Source organism: Columba livia, chromosome 9 (genome assembly GCF_036013475.1).
Source record: "Columba livia isolate bColLiv1 breed racing homer chromosome 9, bColLiv1.pat.W.v2, whole genome shotgun sequence".
Taxonomy (NCBI): Eukaryota; Metazoa; Chordata; class Aves; order Columbiformes; family Columbidae; genus Columba; species Columba livia.
In genome coordinates this window covers 12,138,817-12,158,338 of record NC_088610.1, presented here as the reverse complement: position 1 = coordinate 12,158,338, position 19,522 = coordinate 12,138,817, and the positions used below count along the sequence as shown (strand labels likewise).

Sequence of the window (19,522 nt, the reverse complement as noted above, 5' to 3'; positions counted from 1 at the left end):
TTCAATGTGGGTAGCTATTTCATGCCTTGGTTTTGAGTACTATATTCTGTGCTATATGTACATCATACTGGTGGTCTCTAGAAGTGACTGCATAATCACCATGGCTTCCTCCCTTTCTTATGATGGTAACTGGATTTTTGGAGACTTTTTTTTTTTTTTTTTTTCCTTTAAGTGATAGCACTGCTTTATTCCAGGAGAGTGTTAAGATATTTGAAGTATCTGGAATAGATGTATCTTAAAGTCCTCAAACTACCCACAGAGAAGTCATGTCAAACTCATATTGGAGTTATTAATATGAGTTGAGATTTACTTACATCTGCATCATTTAAATATGTACTTAATGCTAGACAGTGTTTGGGTGTGTGACAAGGAATGCAGACAGGAGACTGAGTTTTCTATCCATTACCTCTTGCATAGTTTTGTAACATCTTTATTCTATATGATATTCACTGCTGAGCATCTCAACTTGTTAATCATTAGTGAAGAAGGGGAAATAGTTTAGCTACTGGCCAGTTTCAGTTTTAAGGTATGTGATTTTAAAACAAGGATGCAAAATATTTCAGTGAGATGAAATTTGATCTCGAGTTTTAGGTTTGTTTATTAACAAACTGGTACTTTGAGAGAACCAGATAGGTAAAACACCAGCATGTCACAGGATCATGCTCCATGCTTGAATATTCGTGGTATCAAGCTGTGCTTGTAGAGATGTGGGACATGGGTATGCATTTACAGAATCACAGAATGCTAGGGGTTGGAAGGGATCTAGAAAGAGATCAAGTTCAACGCCCCTCCCCTGGGGTTGTTCTTGCCTAGATGCAAGACTCTACATTTGCCCTTGTTATATTTCATTAATTTTTTCCCCATCCAACTCTCCAGCCTGTCCAGGTCTCACTGGATGGCAGCACAGCCTTCCGGCATATCAGCCACTCCTCCCAGTTTGGTGTCATCAGCAAACTTGCTGACAGTGCACTCTAGTCCCTTGTCCAAGTTGTTGATGAATATATTGAATAGTACTGGTCCCAGTACCGACCCCTGAGGCACTCCACTAGATACAGGCCTCCAACTAGACTCTGCCCCATTGACCACAACTCTGGCTTCTTCCCTTCAGCCAGTTCACAGTGCACCTCACTACCTGATCGTCCAGACCACACTTCCTCAGTTTAGCAGCAAGGATGCTGTGGGAGACTGTGTCAAATGCTTTACTGAAATCAAGATAGACCACATCCACTGCTTTGCCATCATCTATCCACCTGGTTATATCTTCATAAAAGGCTATGACGTTGGTTAAGCACGACTTCCCTTTGGTGAAGCCATGTTGACTGCCCCTCATGACCCTCTTATCCTTGATATGCCTTGAGATGGCACCAAAGGTAAGTTGTTCCATCTCCTTTCCAGGGATGGAGGTGAGGCTGATGGGTCTATAGTTAACCAGGTCCTCTTTCTTGCCCTTTTTGAAGACTGGAGTGACATTTGCTTTCCTCCAGTCCTCAGGCACCTCTCCCATTTCCCATGACTTATCAAAGATGATGGAGAGTGGCCTAGCGATGAATTTGGCTGTATTACTAAATCTAAACATATTAAAATATCAGAACAAGACCCTAGATTTTTTAGTGTTATGTTTTTATTAATGATGATAAGTGCTGACTTGGACTACTCATAAAGCTGTGTCTGGTGGAAGAGGTGCTGCCTGCAGTCGTGATGGAAACAGGGTCAAAGCTTTTCAAAATCCTGTGAAAATGTCCATTCGCCTTGCTGGCAAAATAGTCATGTTTGTGGTTTGTTTCTGGATACCAGGTTTCAATGCCTGAAATCTACAATGGGTGAATTCAGATTTCTGATTACATAGGAGACAAATCAGGCTCCCAAAAACTTTTATTTCCTCCCCCCATCTCTACTGTTTTATACAGAAATTTAACTTTGTGACACAGTTGACCTAAGGACAGTGTTGTTCTTTAATGCTGTGGGTTGCATCAGTCTAAAGAAGAGACATATATAATGTGTGAATATGTCATCTCTGAATCCTAATACTAATGTGGGAAATAAAAGCAGTTGCTAAATCACTGAAATAGGGTGAAAAAGACAAATCACCTCAGGGTGACCCAGGATCCCAACACTAGAATATTTGTGTTTTCTGTATTTTAATGGTTTCATTTATTCTTTTCCTGGTATTCAGTAAGGGCCCCTTCACACCTAAAGAAGGAAGAAAATATCCTCACATCATTAAAACAGTAGCCACTAAATGCAGGAATGTCTTCTCATAGTATGTCATATGTATTCCATTGTATTTGTAGAGCATCTTTTTAACAATGATTCAATGACTGTTTGAGGTTCCCTGTAAGCTTGCTGAAGATGTTAATTTAACTGTTGATAACATCTGCTTTGATATTAAAAATAATCTCAGAATGGATTAAAATAATTCAAATGAGATTTCTAATTTTCTACACTAGTAGTTTATCATTTTCCTTGAAATTTTAGCACCTTAATATTTCAACCATTCAATTACTCCAGACTGATCTTTGATTCTGTTCAAGAAAAAAACTTAGAATATCTTTGGAACCATGCCTGCTTCTATTAGAGTCATTACAGGATTTCTCTTGGATATTAGTACAGACTCTTCAAAGATGGTGAATAAATGTTTATAGTCAAAAGAAAGAAAGAGAAAATGAAAACTGAAGTTTAAGTGTGAGCACCTCAAGAAACTGTCAGGCACTGTTTTTGAGATAAGATGTCCCTCACTTTTCCGTGATGTCAGGAAGTCTTCAGCTGGCCAGCACTTTCGAAAACCAAGCCATTTTTATAAAGTTTGAGGTCTAAAGTTGCACTGTCTTTTATATATTTGCCAATAATTTATCACTGATATTTCATATGCGTAATTATATTTTCTTATTAATATAAGTCCTCCAGTTATGAAACTTTAAGCTACAATCATAGAGTGAATAAGTAACAAAGCCAGAAAAAAGCATAAATGTCTTATCCTCTGCCTCAAAACTCCTGGGCATCTGCATTTTGCTTTTTATCTAAAGATGGTGCATGAGGGTGTGAATTTGGGAGCTAAGCAAGCTGACAATTTCTTTTCAAAGTCATCCTTGCTGCAATTCATTTTCAGCTTTTTCAGTCTCCCTTGCACAGTTACAAAAGACAGCTTTATTATGCAGCTCTTTCCCCCCTATTTTTGTACATATCCTTTTCTGTTTGTCATGTTTAGGGCACCTTCATTTTCTCTGTCTCACAGAAGCGGAGATGATTACATTAGGTGTGGAAGTCTCCTCTCTTTACTTTTGGACAGTAAACCACAGAATTATTTTCCATTATTTTGCATAAATTTTAGTGAGGCGGTTCTGGTTGAGTGTTAATGTGGCAAGACCCTCCTGGTAACAAAGGACTACAATTACAAGCTGGGGAAGGCTAAATTTCTATTAATAATAGACTTTATGTTGTCCTTGTGAGATGTATTAGCTACTACCTGCATTACAGCGTCTCCCCTTCTATATAAATGCCCCAGGAAAAGATGTAGGCATTGGAAGGGACTGGAAGATACCTTCAATCTTGTTTAATCACCACAAGTAAAGGAAAGGTATTTGAAATACCCCTGAGGCTAGTGGTGACAAATCACCTTCATTCTGAAAGGTAGAACTCATATGTGCAACGATGTTACCTTTGAGCTTCCACCCATAGGAAAGACTGAGTGAGTGTGAAGCCATCAGCCGTGCACCTAAACTTCGTGAACTCGATCATCTGGATGCCCAGTTTAAAGCTCTTAAGGTATGCGGATATTGCAGTGGTGAGGATTATGTTGATAACTTACTGGCTAGAAGGATAAATCTGCTTCTCAGCGTGCGAATACCAAATTAATGATCACTTCAAAAATGTATATGACTTACCCTCCAGACATGCAGAGCGCTCCCCTATGTCTATGTTCCTGTTCCCTTCATGTCTCCTCCAGAGCCTGTCTTGCTCCCAGTAGTGCTTTCTCCAGTGGGACTGAAGGTGAAGGGCTGATCTCCCATTTTCCTAAGCTGAAACAACTATACAGATTTCCAGCTGAAAACTACATACTGCAGAAAGCATCATGCTGTATAGAACAGCTGCTCCCCAGCTCCATCCTTTCTCTCCATAGGTCCTCTCTCCTCAAAATGGCCATTGCTTGAGGTGAGCAGCGTATATGTGTGCACATATGTTAGTTTGGTACAGCAGTATGTGAGGTGCATGTGTTGGGAAGGGGCTGCCTTTCCCAGAGACCCTCATAGGTGTAGTAGAGGTGCTGCATCTGCCAATCTGTTTTTGGGGCTCTGGCTTGTTCTGTTCCACCCAGCAAAACATAGCAGATGGGAGCATCTGCCCTTGCTTTTGTAGCCATTTGAACAGTGATTAAAGATGAGATTGCGTATTCCAAAATCACATATGTTGCTTCAGAGAATAAATCAAGGATTTGTTTGATTTGAAAACAAACCCCAATATTTTTGTGCACTAAACTTCTCAGTTTTGGGAGAAGCATTCTGGGTTGGAACCCTGTTAGTCACACTAACACTAATGCATCGTGTTTCACAGACAGGTGCTGTCTTTGGAATCTCTACAGAATTTCCAGATTGCTCGACATCCAACACTGCCATTAAGGAATAAAACTGTTCTTCCATTTGTACCAATTTCTCAGGAATGGTATTTTGCTTTTCTGTAAACATGTCTGTCTGATACAAGAATTGTGAAGAATATGTCCTGGGCTCAACCTTAAACTACTTGCCACTGTTTTCTGTTTTGGTTTTGTTGTTTGTTATTCTTTTTTTTGTCAGAGAAAAAGGTGTTGAGAGTTCAATGCCCTTCACCTTCAGTCCTCAAAATTCAACCAGAAGATACCCAGTTGCTGTGCTGTGATTTTGGTTTCCTCTTTAGAAAATAGGGTGTGAAATAGCCCTTCACAAGGGCATATTTTCTAGTTGAGCAAGCCCTAAAGAATTTATTCCCAGCCTGTCTGGTCTCTTCCAACCCTTCCACTTTGCTCAGGAAGATCTCACTGCCTCCTCCTCTCCTTGCCTCTGCCTTCTCTGTACCCATGTTTAAGACCTGCTTTGAATCTTGTACTTCCCTTTGTACTTCTACCTCCATCAGCTTGCACATCCCTGATCAACTCTTCCAAGCACCTTATGAGAGATAAAACAAGCTATAGGTCCCACTATCTGTACATTACACCTATCATCACTCAAGTGTGAGTCAGGAGGTTTGTTTCCCTTAGTCTTTTTCTACCCTAGTTGGACAAAACTATATTTTCTCTCTTCCACTCAGTTTCTCAACAACAAGAAAAATCTGCTTTTACATTTGTTGAAATATATAAATGACTATACAACACTGGTTGTTAAGAGAGTTGAAGATTTTTAATGTTTTTCCTCACTAGTGTAACTGTAACCTGGTAAAGGCTCACAGGAGAGACTTGTTATGGTGATGTAAATGGGGGTGTGCTCTAGTAACCTGGTAATCTACTGCCACAAGTTGTTCCCATGTTTGTTTGTTTGTTTGTTTAAAAATAATAAAATTCCCCTAGAAAAGCCCTGAAAAGCAAGACTGAACAATTCTGCTTTAGCTTTTGTTAGGGCTTTGGGTGATTTGCTACCTATTTAGCTCTTGGTGCCTCTGTTTACATCTGTGTACCATACCATATATTGGTGTTTGCCTAATGAAATGCTGCTCTGGAAGATTTATGGGTTTACATTAATAGAATAATTAAAGGTCTTTGAAAGTCTCGGATGAAATGTGTACCAGGTCAAGGAAAAAGAGAGAGTGGAAGCGAGAGATGGGAGGTGATGTGTCTGTTAGCTGACTTGACACGTTGCGGGGTGATGTGCGGGTGGGTATGGGACGTGCACCCAGGGACCCAGGGCCAGCAGCCCTGCTGGGAAGAGGTGCCTGGGGAGAGCTTGTACATAAGGGCTTTCTCTGGCCTTTCACGCGCTGAGAGAGCAGCCTCTGTCCTTCTCCTTACCCAGTCGTCTTGCAGCTGGGCTGCCCTGGGGAATCTGGGTGGCTTGGGAAGGGGGAGGAAGATTGCAAAGAGAAAGATGTGAGGCAGAGGCAACATGGGGAATAGACTTGACCCGCCTCTGGATTCGTGCACTGGAGGAAGGGGGAGGAGGAGAAAAATCCCCAAACCTTAAAGCCCGTGAGGGAGGGTCGGGGGAGACTGTCCGCGGCAGCGGGTTGGGGCTGCGGCTGTTCCAGCATCCCCGGCTGAGCTGAGCGTCACTACTGACGCGCGGGCCGGGAGGGGGGGCAGGCCCGGGCGCACCCCCCCCGCAGAGCCACACACGCCGGGATCCCCGCGGGGGTGCTCCCCAGCTCTGTGTGGGTGTGCACGGGTGGGGGCGCGTGTCCGTGCGTGTGTCCGCAGCGCGGGTGCGCGGCCGTGCGCGCAGGTGGCGCTGGTGGCAGAGCGGCTTCACCGCAGCGGCGGCGGGGGAGGCGGCTGCTCACTTTGCTGACGGATGGATGGCTGGGAAAGATCCCGCCATCCCATTTGTGCTCTGTTCAGACGTCTTTCCTCTGTGCTTTGCTTTTTTTTCCTTCTTCAAAGTCTCCCTGGGAATTTTGTATTTTGCAGCCTTTTTTTTTTTTCCCCTCTCTCTCCTTCCTGCTGAGGATACGTTTCGCTTGCCAAGTTTGTAGTGACACCTCTCAGATTCCCCCATTCCCTGCCTTTTTGGATCTATTACAGTGCCCGTTTGTATATTGACATACCGTATTTTTTGCTTCTTTTTCAAGAAAATTGGAATTCTTTGGGAAGCTAATGGATACTGAGGAGGACAATCCTAAAAATCTCCTTTTGAATCTGTAAAAGAGGTGTATGAAGAAATTCTTAAATTCAGTCATCAATTTAGCTTCATACTAAGCACCTCGAAGTATTTATGATTGCAGAGCAGGTGCAAGCGAGGATTAGTAATAAGGTAAGGGAGCTATTTCCATCTTTGAGACAGCAGCATTTGCTCAGGGTTCTCAGCAGCTTCTTTTTTCTCATAGAGTCTGGGCTGGTTTATTTGCATTTTCAGTGCTGTTCTCCCGTCCTTCCGAGTCTTTTCTAACACGCCTGCTTGCTTTTCATCACTAAAATATACGTTATTTCTCCCTGCCTGCTCTGTATTTGGGAGTTTCTTTGCGGTGCACATGTTTTGGCTGTGATTTGGTGACTGTTTAAAACCACCAATCCTCTGTTTAAAATGATTTCTTATCTTGCACTTTCCCCACCCAGTCGGATTTCTGAAAAGCCCCACAGAAAAATGCAACACAGCAGCTATTTTTATTTGCCTTTTAAAAAAGAGAGAAGTAGTTAACGTTCCCTTAGGAGAAAACTAGGTAGAGGTTGGCGGGGGAGGGGTAGCAATCAGGTTCTCCCTCTAAAGGCAAATTAATCCCCCCCTCGCCGGTGGTTCCCGGGGCTGAGGCCGGTTTCTGGGCCTCACCGAGGTCCAGCCCCCGCCTGCGGCACCGGAGCCGCCCCCGCGCTGCTGCCGCCGGCTCGGCGGGGACCCAGCCCTGTCCGCCCTCCGTCCCTCCCAAAGTTTCTTCTTCCCCGCACCCCGAGACCCTTCGGCGGAGGAGGGGGCGGTGAGCGGAGCTCGGGGGAGCACCTGCCCTGAATTCCACCCGCTTCTGGGGGCTGTGGCGTGCGGAGAACGGGGAGTCATTCCATCTGGGTGGCTGGGGACAAGGGAAGGAGGAAAAGGATACCCTTGCTTGCTTCTGGGAGGCTCTCCATTAGCGAGCTTTACTAATTTTTGTTCTATCTGCTCCATTTAGTGATACAAATGGCACAAGCAAGGGTATCAGTTACCTGCTAACTGTGGCAATAGTCCGTGTTTTATGGGATTTAATGATTTGTCTTGTTTTGAAAAAGCTCTTGTGACGCTAACAATAAAGAACTCCATAAATCATCTAAATGAATTGTGTTCCAGTAAAGGCAATTTTTACTCCTTTGCTACGTATCTGCTCATCCAGATAATTAATTGCACTAGCAGTTGTGAATGTGTTTGTGGTAATAAAGGTACCGTTACTAAAAAGTGACTTCATTTATACGGGTCCCATGTTTATTGAACTCCTACTGTGTGCCTTAGCTGTAGACAGTCACTATTCTTTTAAAGTATTGAGAGAGATCAGATTATTGTGAAGTGAGCGTAGTGTGTGAACATACCTGTTTGGTGAAGTGACACATTCCTTGACACTGGGAAGAGTGAAACCTCATTAAACTGCTTCGGTGACTTAGGCTGAAAGCAGGAGGTAATAATCACATAGGCCTTCTGATTGCATATTGTGATTAAAAGATGAAGAAAACTTTTTTCTTTTGTAATCTTGATGATTCTATGTTTAGTTTTTTTAAATCTTCTTAAAATAAGCAGGGGCTGTGGAGTCCAGTCCTTCAGCAGGATATAGCAGTATTCCTGCAGTGCTGTGAGGAAAGCTCCTCTTTCATGTTATCCTTTTCTGTTGCTTTATTTCCACCTTCTGTATTCATGATTGTATTTTTTGATCCATTATTTACAGTCAGGATGCATTGAAAAGGCTGGAGTAAAATATTGCTGTTCTTACAGATGGAAACGTGCTATGAGGAAAATAATCAAGTTTGACTGTTTTAAGAGCGTTGTTAATCCACAGGGTTTACATTTGCCTGAGTTTTCTTTCCACTGCCTTTGACAATCTTTAACGTTATCTGCAACTGGTGATGTAACATGTATCTACATGTACATATATAATCTGTGTAGCATATTGTGTTCAGCTGGAGCTCCATTTTAATGTTGCTGACAAATCATTCACTGTGCACAAACATTAATTGGCAATTGAACAGGTGCACATTCAGTTCACCATACGAGTACTTGGGCTGGTGGTTGCTGAAGATCATATAATTATATAGATATGTGACATGCTGAGCCCTTCAAAAACTTCTTACCATGTATCTTTTGGGAGGGGGGAGGGGAAATAGCCACATGCAAAATCTGGTACGACTGAATACCTTGTGCAGGCGTTTAAATAATTCTCAAGGAACACAGATCTAAGAAGTTATTTCATGCAATGCCTGTACGTTTTAGTCTCTGAGATCCTCTGAATAGTGTGTTTTATTAGTATGAAATATCACAGAGATGCTGAGTTCAATCCTACTGTCCTTATTCAAGTAAAATTTCCATAAACTTCATGAATTTACATGTAAGGATGTTTTCAGTGCTGCAGTCAGACAATTTATATGGTAACTTCAATGCCAATATTATCTATTTAATGCTAATTTGACAGTGTTAGAAATTTCACTGTTTATCTCTGTAAACTGGAAAAGGTCAAAGAGTGTTTCCTGTTGTGTCATCAGTACAGCCACTGTAGTTCTCTCTTTGCCAAAGAACGGTTACTCAACGAGGACAGACTTAGATTTGAGCTTTTAAAATGTCTTTCCTCTGAATGTCAAGAACATTTAGAAAACTGAATTGGTGACTCACTGGAAGGATTGTTTATATCCCTTTTTACTCTTCATTACCTTTTATATTGTCTGTGAATTTGAGCATAATCTGGTTCTTGAATTGACATGTCATTGCTTGAATAAATTGTTTATTTATTTGTTTAATTTCCTGTTTGAACATAGTTGTCCCCATATGCTGTAATAATGATAATTACTTAAGCAACAGCGAGTTGCAAGCAAATGCTTGAGTTCATGGGTCAACATAGTGATTCATGACTGGATAGAGAACATTGCTGATCAAGGTATACGGCAAATTAAATCTCCAAACATAATTTCTGGTAGAGGTATGATGCATTTCCTATTTAGTTCTTGTTGTTAAATTAGCTTTGGCAGTTTTAGTTCAGATAGTAAACAGTATTACAAGACTGTTGTATTTTAATCCACAGTATGGGAGTCTACAATTTTGCAATGGATAACCAGAGAAACAGTCTTCCAGACACCAAAGAAGTTAATTTATTGTACCCAAGTCCATCCATTTACTAGTACTACTGTTTGGTCCCGTTTCAACTTTTACTTGAAGTCTCATAGTGCGTTTCAGTAGTGAGCAGCTACCAATATCCTAATTTTTACTGGTGGGAAAAGTACCTGTAGTGGGTGATAAATCTGAGATTGTGCGGTGATTCAGTGGCAAGTATAAAGACCGGACCTGTGGCTTTTGTTGCTCAGTTCCGGGCTGTAGCCACTAAATGGGAATGAAACTTCTGCAAGAGTTGCAAATGTTTCTGGGGAAGAAAAATGAATACTCAAGGAAAGAAATCAGCTTAACTCAAGTACTTAGGGGCTGCGATATGCAGGGACAGGAGCTGGACTTGATGGTCTTTATGGGTCCCTTCCAACTCAGGACATTCTGTGATTCTAGTTTGGCCTGAAATCACCAACCGATTAAAAAACTGGCATAAGTGCACACAAAGTATGGTTGTGTAGATCTCACTGCTTTAGAAGACCAGACTAAAAATGCAGCCTTGTATAGGTCATGTATTTCTTCCTGCAATAAGCTGGTAAACTAGATGTCTCACTCGTTTCATGGCTTTTCAGTGCACAGGGTAAGAGCTTCCTGCTGCTGACAGCTTAGTGAGATTTCTCCCTGGCTCCATGGATTGGTGAACCAAACTTTAAGTCTGCAGAGGTCCATGGGGCATGGAAGAGTAATGGCCAGAAATCTGTTGTGTATCCAAATGGTTAAGAGTATGCTTTTGTCATAAATAGGTTTAAAGATTCACGAGAGTCCAGTTTTAGTTATGGAAATGACCGGATTGTTGTAATACTAGATGCTAGGTTGATTTCTGCAACTTTCTAGGAAATGGTGATACCCTTGTATGGGTCTTGTGTGCTAGAGAACTTTTTGCAAAGCCAGAAAAATTACATTATATGAAGCCTTTTTTTGCTTTAAGTATTTGTCTACCTGAAGATATGTTTCTAAAATGGAATTTTTTAGTAGTTTTATCAATGCGAAGATTATGAAAGAAATCCTTGACCCTGCCATTTTCTCCCCAGCAGAGAAAAAAACCCTGTGCTTCTGAGAGGGCCTGTGCTTGGGGGCTGGTTTTCAGATGCCTTTTCTCTGTGGAGGAGGAGGCTGGACAAGCCACCTGCACAGTAGGAAAAGGAGCATGGGAAAGATGAGGGGACTGAAAGCAGGAAGAACGAAGCTAGAAAGAAGACACGTATCAGAAAAGATGTCTTGAACTTAGTGATTATAAATTGCTACTAACTGATATAATAGATGCCTCATTATCTGTAAAGCTCTGTTGCGAAACGCACTAGCCATGTGAAATCTTGAAATGCCACTGTGCAACTGCGGTCCAAAATCCACCCGATTTTGTCCATGCATTGGCACTGGTTTACAACAGGGCTAAAGCAGTGGAGAACTGTGATTTTACTGTTTAGTTGCCTTTGTTATTGTTGATGAGTTTGGAAGATAAAACTTTGTAATGTGATTTAATATTATGCAATAAAAAAGTAGAAGGAATTGATGGGGTATATTGTTAATCAGCTTAATAACTTCATATACTGTGAGAGGACTAACTTTATATACTATATAGAGGGGAGAAATGCTGGGGAAGAAAGCATTTCTATTTGTGCATTTCAGTAAAATAATATAAAACCAACTAAAAGATATTTTCCAGAGGCTTAATAATGATACTGCAATTAGCATAAAATTTCCAGAGACTGGGATAAATAAATACCAGATGCGCTGATTTATTTGTTTAGGATTTGATCCTTTTCCTATTGAGGGGAACCTTTATTATTCAGAGAAAGGGAAAGGGGGAGGGTGTATCGTTCCACTGCTGTGGATGGGGGACTTTCCATCCCAGTTGCCAGAAAATAGCCCAAGAGGGTTCTGAATTTTAAAATAGAAATTTGAAATAGAAATCCTGTTAATGTTTATATAGTTATTTGCTAACACTCAATATGGTGGAAGTTCATTTTTAAGGAAGTAGGAATATACCTACGAGTATTTATTTTTGACTCCTGCCTCTTGTTTTGTTCAGCAATTATTCATAATTGGCTTATCTGTTATTTTCCTCCAGCTGAGATATATTTGATTTTATATTTATTAAAAAAACCTCCAAACTCCTGAACTTGGAAATATTTGGACTGGCTCTGATCGAGCATATTTGTTGGACAATTAATATTAAAAGCAGATGAAGTTTTATTGGAAGATGTAGCCAGGTAGCAATTTATATTGCAGTAAAAAGGAAATTAGATGTTACTAAGTTATAAACAAGCTGAGTGTTGAGGTTTTATTTATTATTGTTTGTATTTCTTGGGCAGCCAGAAGGAACATTTGCTGCAACTAACGTTTAAGAACAGAGCAAGTTTTAGAAAATGCAAAACCTAATTATTTAATTACTCTTTATTCACATCCACCAGTTTGTACTCTTTCAACTGTGATGTTATTGCAGATTGTTGCTGAGGTCGAAGGTCACTCTTAATTTTTTGTATTTTAGGAAATTTGCTGGAGTAATTAGGAGCAAGACCACTACCTAAACACAAATCTTGTAGTATTTGGAAACTTAATGATGGAGAAGATATTAAAAGGGTGCCACAGCTTTCTTTTTTGACTATTTAGCAACATTTTGCATTGCCTTGGTTCTTGTCAGAGAGATAGAGTAACTATTTTTCTTCTTTCCCCAGTTTAGCAAGTTCATAGGAAATGTGCAGTGGCTTGTGCCATTGACGGTGGTACAAAGAGAGAGGAGAACCAGCGTGATAATTTGGTCTTTGCTTTTCCTATACTTGCTCTTCACTCAGCTGCTGGGGCTGTGATGCAGCAGTTGCACTGTGCCAGATTTTTCCAGCACACCCATGTCTGAGGTCTTAGCTGCCACATGTCCACAAGAAAGAAATGCTGGGGACACTTTCAGTCTTATGCCTTTTCTTGGCACTTACATGACAATATATTCCAGTAGTCAATCTATTTTGTTTTTCCATCCATAAATTTAACTACTGAGCTGCTGAGAGGATTAATGAATGCTGGGAAAGCTCACTGCAGATGGAAAAAATACAGTGCTGCTTCTTCAGATCATTATGTATAACACTGAGTAGTTCAGAAGTTACGAGAATTGTATAAAGGCTCTGGCAGATGATGCAAGAAAATATTAAACCTCCTATTAATGGGAAAGCCATAGGTGTTTCTTCATCTGCCATCTCTACTTGGTTTGGAGACCAGAAATGCAACCATTGATCCTGTTCTTGTGAGTCTTCTCTTTGTAATGGCCTTTGAAACAGAGAGTTTCATGTGGGGAAATCTGGTTGGACTCTGGTGGACACTGTTCAGATTTTGTGAAATGTCAATATTATTTTTCAAGTATGCTTCTTTCAAAATAACAAAGCATCACTATGTATATGGGCCTGACCATTCATAAATGATTGTTTCTTTAAAAAAAAAAAAAAAAGGACAAATTGCTTGATATAAACTCAGATTATATTTGTGAGAGAAATCAACATTTGTGACGAGAAGTTAGAATCCAGTTACATTTCTAGTATGCTATAACAAAGTATTTTGATTTTGTCCTTAAATAGAAACATATTTCTTTGAGAATTACAACTTCATAGGTAGAACATTTTTTCACATTTTAAAAATGGCTTTGAATAATTAGGAAAATGTAATGAAAACTGTAACAGACCTTTAGCTATCATAGAACTGCGGTGAAAATACCTGTGATGCTAACTATTGCAGCTCTTCTACTCTAATATTTTATATGGGATCAGGTAACCTGTCAAATTCAGAGAAGTACTAACTAGGGTATTACAGTGGCTTAGTTTCAGAAAAAGAAGGGAGTGAAACTTTTAGTAGAACTCAAAAATATGTAAACACTAAGAATATGTGATCTCAGCCAAAAAGTTGTGCCTGGAGTTAGTTAAGCAAGCTACTTGATGTTTAACTGATAATATACTTGAGCTGGCATTTTGAAATTTCACATTAATTCAGAAATATTTGATATTTCAAAAATGCAAGCTGATTCTTAATCAAAGCAGTGTCAATGCTAGCAACAAGTCCTGTCTTAACTTGGGTTATTTGCCATGTGATAACATGATACTGAGTAGTGTGGTGCCTTCCGAGCTCTTTCTCTGAAGACAATTTCACTGCTTAACGAAACAGAATTTCACTGCATTAAATAAACCATATCTGTGAAAAGAAGTTATTTTACAGACTGACAAACCTAGTCCTGCATAATGCTGAGTTTCCGCAGTGTGATCCTAAATTGAAATACAGATCTGTAAATCCTGGAGAGCCGTGTTGGTGTCAGCACCAGGGGGAGCCGCTTGCCCAACTCTTGGCCATGTAACAGCTCAAAGGCTGGAAGGAAACAACAAAAGGGGACGAAATGGCAGGGGAGAAAAAAAAAGTAACCTGTTGAACACTGTCCACACATGAAAAATAACTTTTTGAAGTTGAAGCTATGTTTGGTGTGTTGATCTGTTGACCAAATCTGACGTTTTTCTTGTATTGACTACTCTTAATTAATTACATTCATATTCTAATCTAGCCATTTTTTCTAGATTGTGGTCATAAAAATATTTTGCAACTTACAAAGAAGGTATAATAAAAATAATGATCTTCCATTACAACTGTAACTTTGGATTTTCTCTTCGCTATAATAATGTAAATACATTTTATATTTACATATTGGACCCCCTTACCATTTGTATTCTTAGTTGGTACAGTGTGATAGCTGGTAGGAATAGAAGTAAAGCTAATCATTATTTTCCTCACCTGCGACCTCTCTTTTTTTTTTTTTTTTTTTCTGTAGTAATCCCATATTTTATATGGGAGAATGTATATTCTCTTAGATTACTGACAACTGAAATCTGTGCGATATAACAATTCTGGACTCCATCTGTAAAGTATTACTATTTAAGTATTTGTGTGCAAGTGAAGTTCATAGGTTGCAAAGTGAAATCAGGGCTGAGCTGATATATAAATTCCACTACCTGCCCCAAACCACCTCACAGGCACTGGTATAAAGCATTTGTAATCCATGTGCTAGGACAGACAAAAGAGGAGAGAAAGGAAATATTGCCTTTCCAACAAAAGATGACTTAAGCATTTGCTTAACTGCTTCTGCAAGTTGTCCAGGGTCACAGCAGTGGCCTCTGGCAGAGTGAGGAATTGAACCTGAGCCCCTGAAGTCCTTGCTGAGCACCTTGGTCGTAAGATACTCCTTCTTCTTTTAACCTTACCACTATAAAAAGTGATCTCTGCACACTGAAGATAATACTTTTAAAACTAGATTTGTGTGTTCTACTACCTCTGCAGTAAAATTCACTTATTTACAGGCATGCACGCACAGAGGCACACACACAAATCCTTTCCTCAGACAGGGGCTTTGCTGATAAGGCAATACGATAGTACTAAAATCAATTCATGTGGAGCTTCAAAGTTATTAAGCTGTAGCAATTTAAGCGTATTCAATCTGTCTGTTTAAGAGGTTTCCAAGGCAGGTACCTACCACAGAGAGTATGTGTATGTATACGTATGTATACAGACATTTCTAGAATATATATACTTATATATATATATATATATATATATATATGCAATGAGTTATTTAAAAGTCAAAATTAGAAACTAAGTATAGCTGAGACTTTGCTGGAAGTGGAGTGGCTGAGAAGTTTCAGTACTCATAAAGAGGTCTGGCTTTCTTTTACTTGATAAGAGAGATCAGAAAAACCCAATTTATTTGTTGCTAGGCCTGGAATGAATGGACATGCTTCACAATTTCACATTTGGACTAAATCTACTAATAAAATTCTTCCACAATTCAATATTTTGCAAGTTATACTGCCAGATTTAAATGGCAAACTAAGTTAGTTTTCAAGTTCCTTCATTGAGAAGACACAGAACAAAAGTTTGCTTCAACAATGCATTTTCCCTATTTCTCCTGTATTAAGCGATTTGCAAATATGTGGAACTGATAATTGCATTAGTTGACTAGGAATGGGGTGGTGTAATGGTCTTTGTCTGAAATGCTCCAGCTCAGAACTGGACATCTCTTTGTGCTTCATGGCTGAAATGGGTGGGTAGAGGATCAGGGGATGCGGATGAAAAGACGTATTCAGATCAAGTACAGTGTTGTCAAAGCACTATTTGAAACTGTCATATACATTGCACTTTCTCAAAGGAGTTTGCAAATATAGTTTTCTAAGTGAGGCTGTTTATCCAAAAACCTTCTCTCAGCCAGGCATTCAGAAAACAGTAGCTGTTTGCATCTTGAAAGAAATTCTTTCTAAGACAAAATGAACCTGCACTAACTCACTACTTTGTGCAAGGTGATATATTAAAACCTGGAGGATTATGAAAAAAATCAAGGTGGAAGGCAGCAGAATGGTACTTGAAATAAAATCTGCATAATTGTAAATTGACACATATTGGTGGAATGACTCTGTATTGTGACAAAGTCTGGTTTGTGGGTTGTGTCTAAAGACTCTAAAGAAGTTATGATTTGTTCCTTGGCAGTTCACCGTAATTTGAACAGGACACAGAATCATCCTTTAGAGCTACAACCAAAACTGAGCAACTGAGGCTTAGCACGAAGTCCACTGATATCCGTGGAAAATTTCTCATTGATGTCAGTGGTCTTTGGATCACTTTTCTGTAGCTCTGACAATGTTACATTCTCTGTTAAATAAAATAAAAATTCTACATCCCTGTCTGTATTGTTTCTGTAAAGAAACTTCTTCATTGCTTCCCTTTAAAAAGATCTCAAGGAAAAGTATGTGCTCAGTTATTCACCTAAGTCTCTACTGAACCTTCTTACCAACAATGCAATTAGGAAGTTCAAACATACTGCTGTCCAAGGGCAAAGTGCACACAAAATGGATCAGCTGTTGGGCACAATTGGACTTGTAGTGCCAACCTGAGGTTATTTGATGCATTGGGCATCACTCAGGGGTTCAGCCCAGACACATTGCAAGGGGGCTTAACTTCTGCTAAACTGATCCTCTCAATGGAACGACAGCATAAACTAGTCACCTGATGGGTTTGGTGTAATGGGTTTAGTGCATTGTGTTAGGAAAGGAGGTTCACTTTCTCTGAAACTTTGAGTCCTAGCCACCCTCACTGAAAGCATTTAAAAGGCCAGAGTTTCCTGATCCCTTTTGACAGCTCTTTTGTCCATACAGTGATGCGTAACTTGGGCCAGTGAACATAAATGTTAGAACCTTATTTTTTGATTTCCTGATTTAAAGCAGTGCTAGTATGTGTCACTGCATTTCATGTGGTGGAGACTACACATATGTATTTAAGGGTTCCTTGCTGGTTTTGCCATTTTTTAAAAGTGGAAAAGATGCCAAATGATGTAAGAAACTGTCTTTGTGATAAATGGCTGAATAGTGTGCACTCACGCAGTCACAGCCACACACACACATTAATTTACATGTTAAATTACAAAATAATCAATTTATCTGTCCTGGTATCTGGATATAGATAATGGATGTGCTACTTATTTATATAACTCGGAAATGTTTACAATGCTTTGCAGGCCCCCAATTAGACAAGTAATAAGTTATAATAGCTTTTTGATTAACTTCTTGGCAGTAGAAGTTGGATTTACCTGATATGGAGCCTGTTGCTGGCAGTGGATTCACCAGAAACCACCTGCTCAAGAGGATTAATTCTGTAATTGAATCTCTGCTAATTTTAGTGAATGTGTTTTGTTTTCTTAGGCCCAGTTTGTGGTGGATTCTGGCATGTGGGTATGGAGCAGGGAAATGTAAATGTTTTCCCTTCCAGTGCCCTCAGTGGAAGCTGACAGTGTCTGCAGCCTGTGCACTCCAGTGAGTAAAAAGACCATTCCAAGAGTAGAGGTTTTTTAAATATAAAAATTAGAGTCCCACACACCTTAACAAAATTGAATGTAGAGTAACAGGCAATGAGACACCTTAACTGGAGTTCTTTAGGGTACTCAAAACCCCCCAAAACCGATAATATTCAGTTCCACTGCTTCTAGAGTAATTTCTGTTGAACTCTTTTTTTTTTTTTTTTACTATTAAATAAGGTTTGGATTTTCCCAGATCATGCAATATGTTCTTTAAATGCAGCTTGTACCGCAGCTCCACCAGTACATTAGATGTCAAAGTTATACTGGGCTGCTTTATGCTCTAAGGGTTTGACAGATGGCAGGCTGAGCTGCTACCAATTCTTCACTTTAGCTGGACTTTCTTTTCTAGGAATTTGTTGTGAACACCATCCATGTTTTGGCCAATACAAATGAAGTTCAGCTGAAAATTGGGGGGCTGTAGTTTTCTCCTGGTTTTCAGGTTTAAGTGACTAAATTGTTATGTATTCATCTTATGTACCCTAGAGATCGGGGAGAGGCTACAAGTGATGCAGGAGTTATGCACCTTCTGAAAGACTGATGCAAGGCATCTGCCTTGAAAGGCTCAGTGTTGGCTCAGGCAGCCCTGTATCATACCATGTCACTCAATATGTTGGTGCTGACCTTAGCAGCGTGAAGTTATGGGTTTGGAATTTATTTTTTTCCCCATATATGTGCATTTACAGAAGTTTTTTGAAGCTGGGGAACAGAAAAGTGAGGAGTTGGGATTTTCTGCTGTTGCAGGAGAATAGGGGCTGGGGTAGGTGGAAGATCTGGAACCTCCCTTAGTGCCTCAGCTCAGCTTGACCTGCAGTAAATCTATTATAATATACCAGTGAGTGGCTGGAGGTTTGTGCTGAAACAAGCACAGGAGTATTGTTAAATCTTTTGCATACAATTCAGGATGTTAGCTCCCACAGGAATAAGAAAGGATATGTTATCCTCTTAAGAAAGGAACAACAAAAATGCAAGCAAGTTCGTTATCCATGTGAAGTTCTCAGAGGCAGGCCTATAAGAAAACCTATAACACTGCTGAAATATATGTGGCAGGGTTTGTTCCAGATGAATACTTTTAATAAAACATTTTCATAATTTCCACACAGTGGTAATAATTTTATTGCTTTTCTTTATCTATACCTATTACTGTTCATAGAGTAGCTGCTCAGTTCTGATAACCTAGTGGAAATGCATTCCAAGTGTAACTCAAGATTTGCAGAATTTCATAAAATTCTCTGAATTTCCACTTCAAAGTACACTGGCACAGTTTATTATGGCTGTTAAGACATTTTTAGGTTTAGTATTTTGATCTGGAAACACAGTTATTTCCTCGTGATTTATATGTTTGTCTTCTGAAGGAATTCAGGGTTTTCAAAGTTATAAGTCCATAATTAAGATTTTGCAATTAGCTGTCCCATCACCATAGTAGCAAAGTATTGGTCTATGGGATTACAGCGAAAACACTGAATAAAAAAAAAAATCAGCCTTGCAGAGCCAGACCCAACTGCAAAGCCAAGATTTTCCTCGGTGTTTGAGCAGAAAAAATGGGAAGTTGTTAACAGATCACAAGTAAATAACTCTTGAAAGGGAAACTGACCCTGTCCAGGAATGTGTTTATCTGTAGGCATGCCTGTGCTGGTTCTTATCCAAACTTTGTCTTTATTCCATCAGCCAATCCTTTACACAGGGCCTTTATTTTCAAAACTGAGGCTTGATTTTTTCC

At 39.8% G+C, this 19,522-nt stretch overlaps 1 protein-coding gene and 1 long non-coding RNA gene across 6 annotated transcripts in view; both read left to right on the top strand.

Moving 5' to 3' along the window:
• Positions 1 to 4,163, top strand: part of LOC110365914 (uncharacterized) — a 48,886-nt gene extending 44,723 nt beyond the window's left edge. Inside the window, exons 2-3 of the long non-coding RNA XR_002425843.2 lie at positions 3,676 to 3,762; positions 3,944 to 4,163. This is a non-coding gene — a long non-coding RNA (uncharacterized LOC110365914). The remainder of the gene's footprint in view (positions 1 to 3,675; positions 3,763 to 3,943) is intronic.
• Positions 4,164 to 6,354: 2,191 nt separating this feature from the next.
• The window catches only part of NLGN1 (neuroligin 1), a 381,690-nt gene continuing 368,522 nt past the window's right edge, over positions 6,355 to 19,522 (top strand). For 2 of the 5 annotated variants that reach the window (XM_065073819.1, XM_065073818.1), the window contains exon 1: positions 6,355 to 6,929. The gene's annotated coding sequence lies outside the window, so the exon portion shown is untranslated. The remainder of the gene's footprint in view (positions 6,930 to 19,522) is intronic. The other 3 variants (XM_065073827.1, XM_065073823.1, XM_065073820.1) reach the window with 2 other exon arrangements.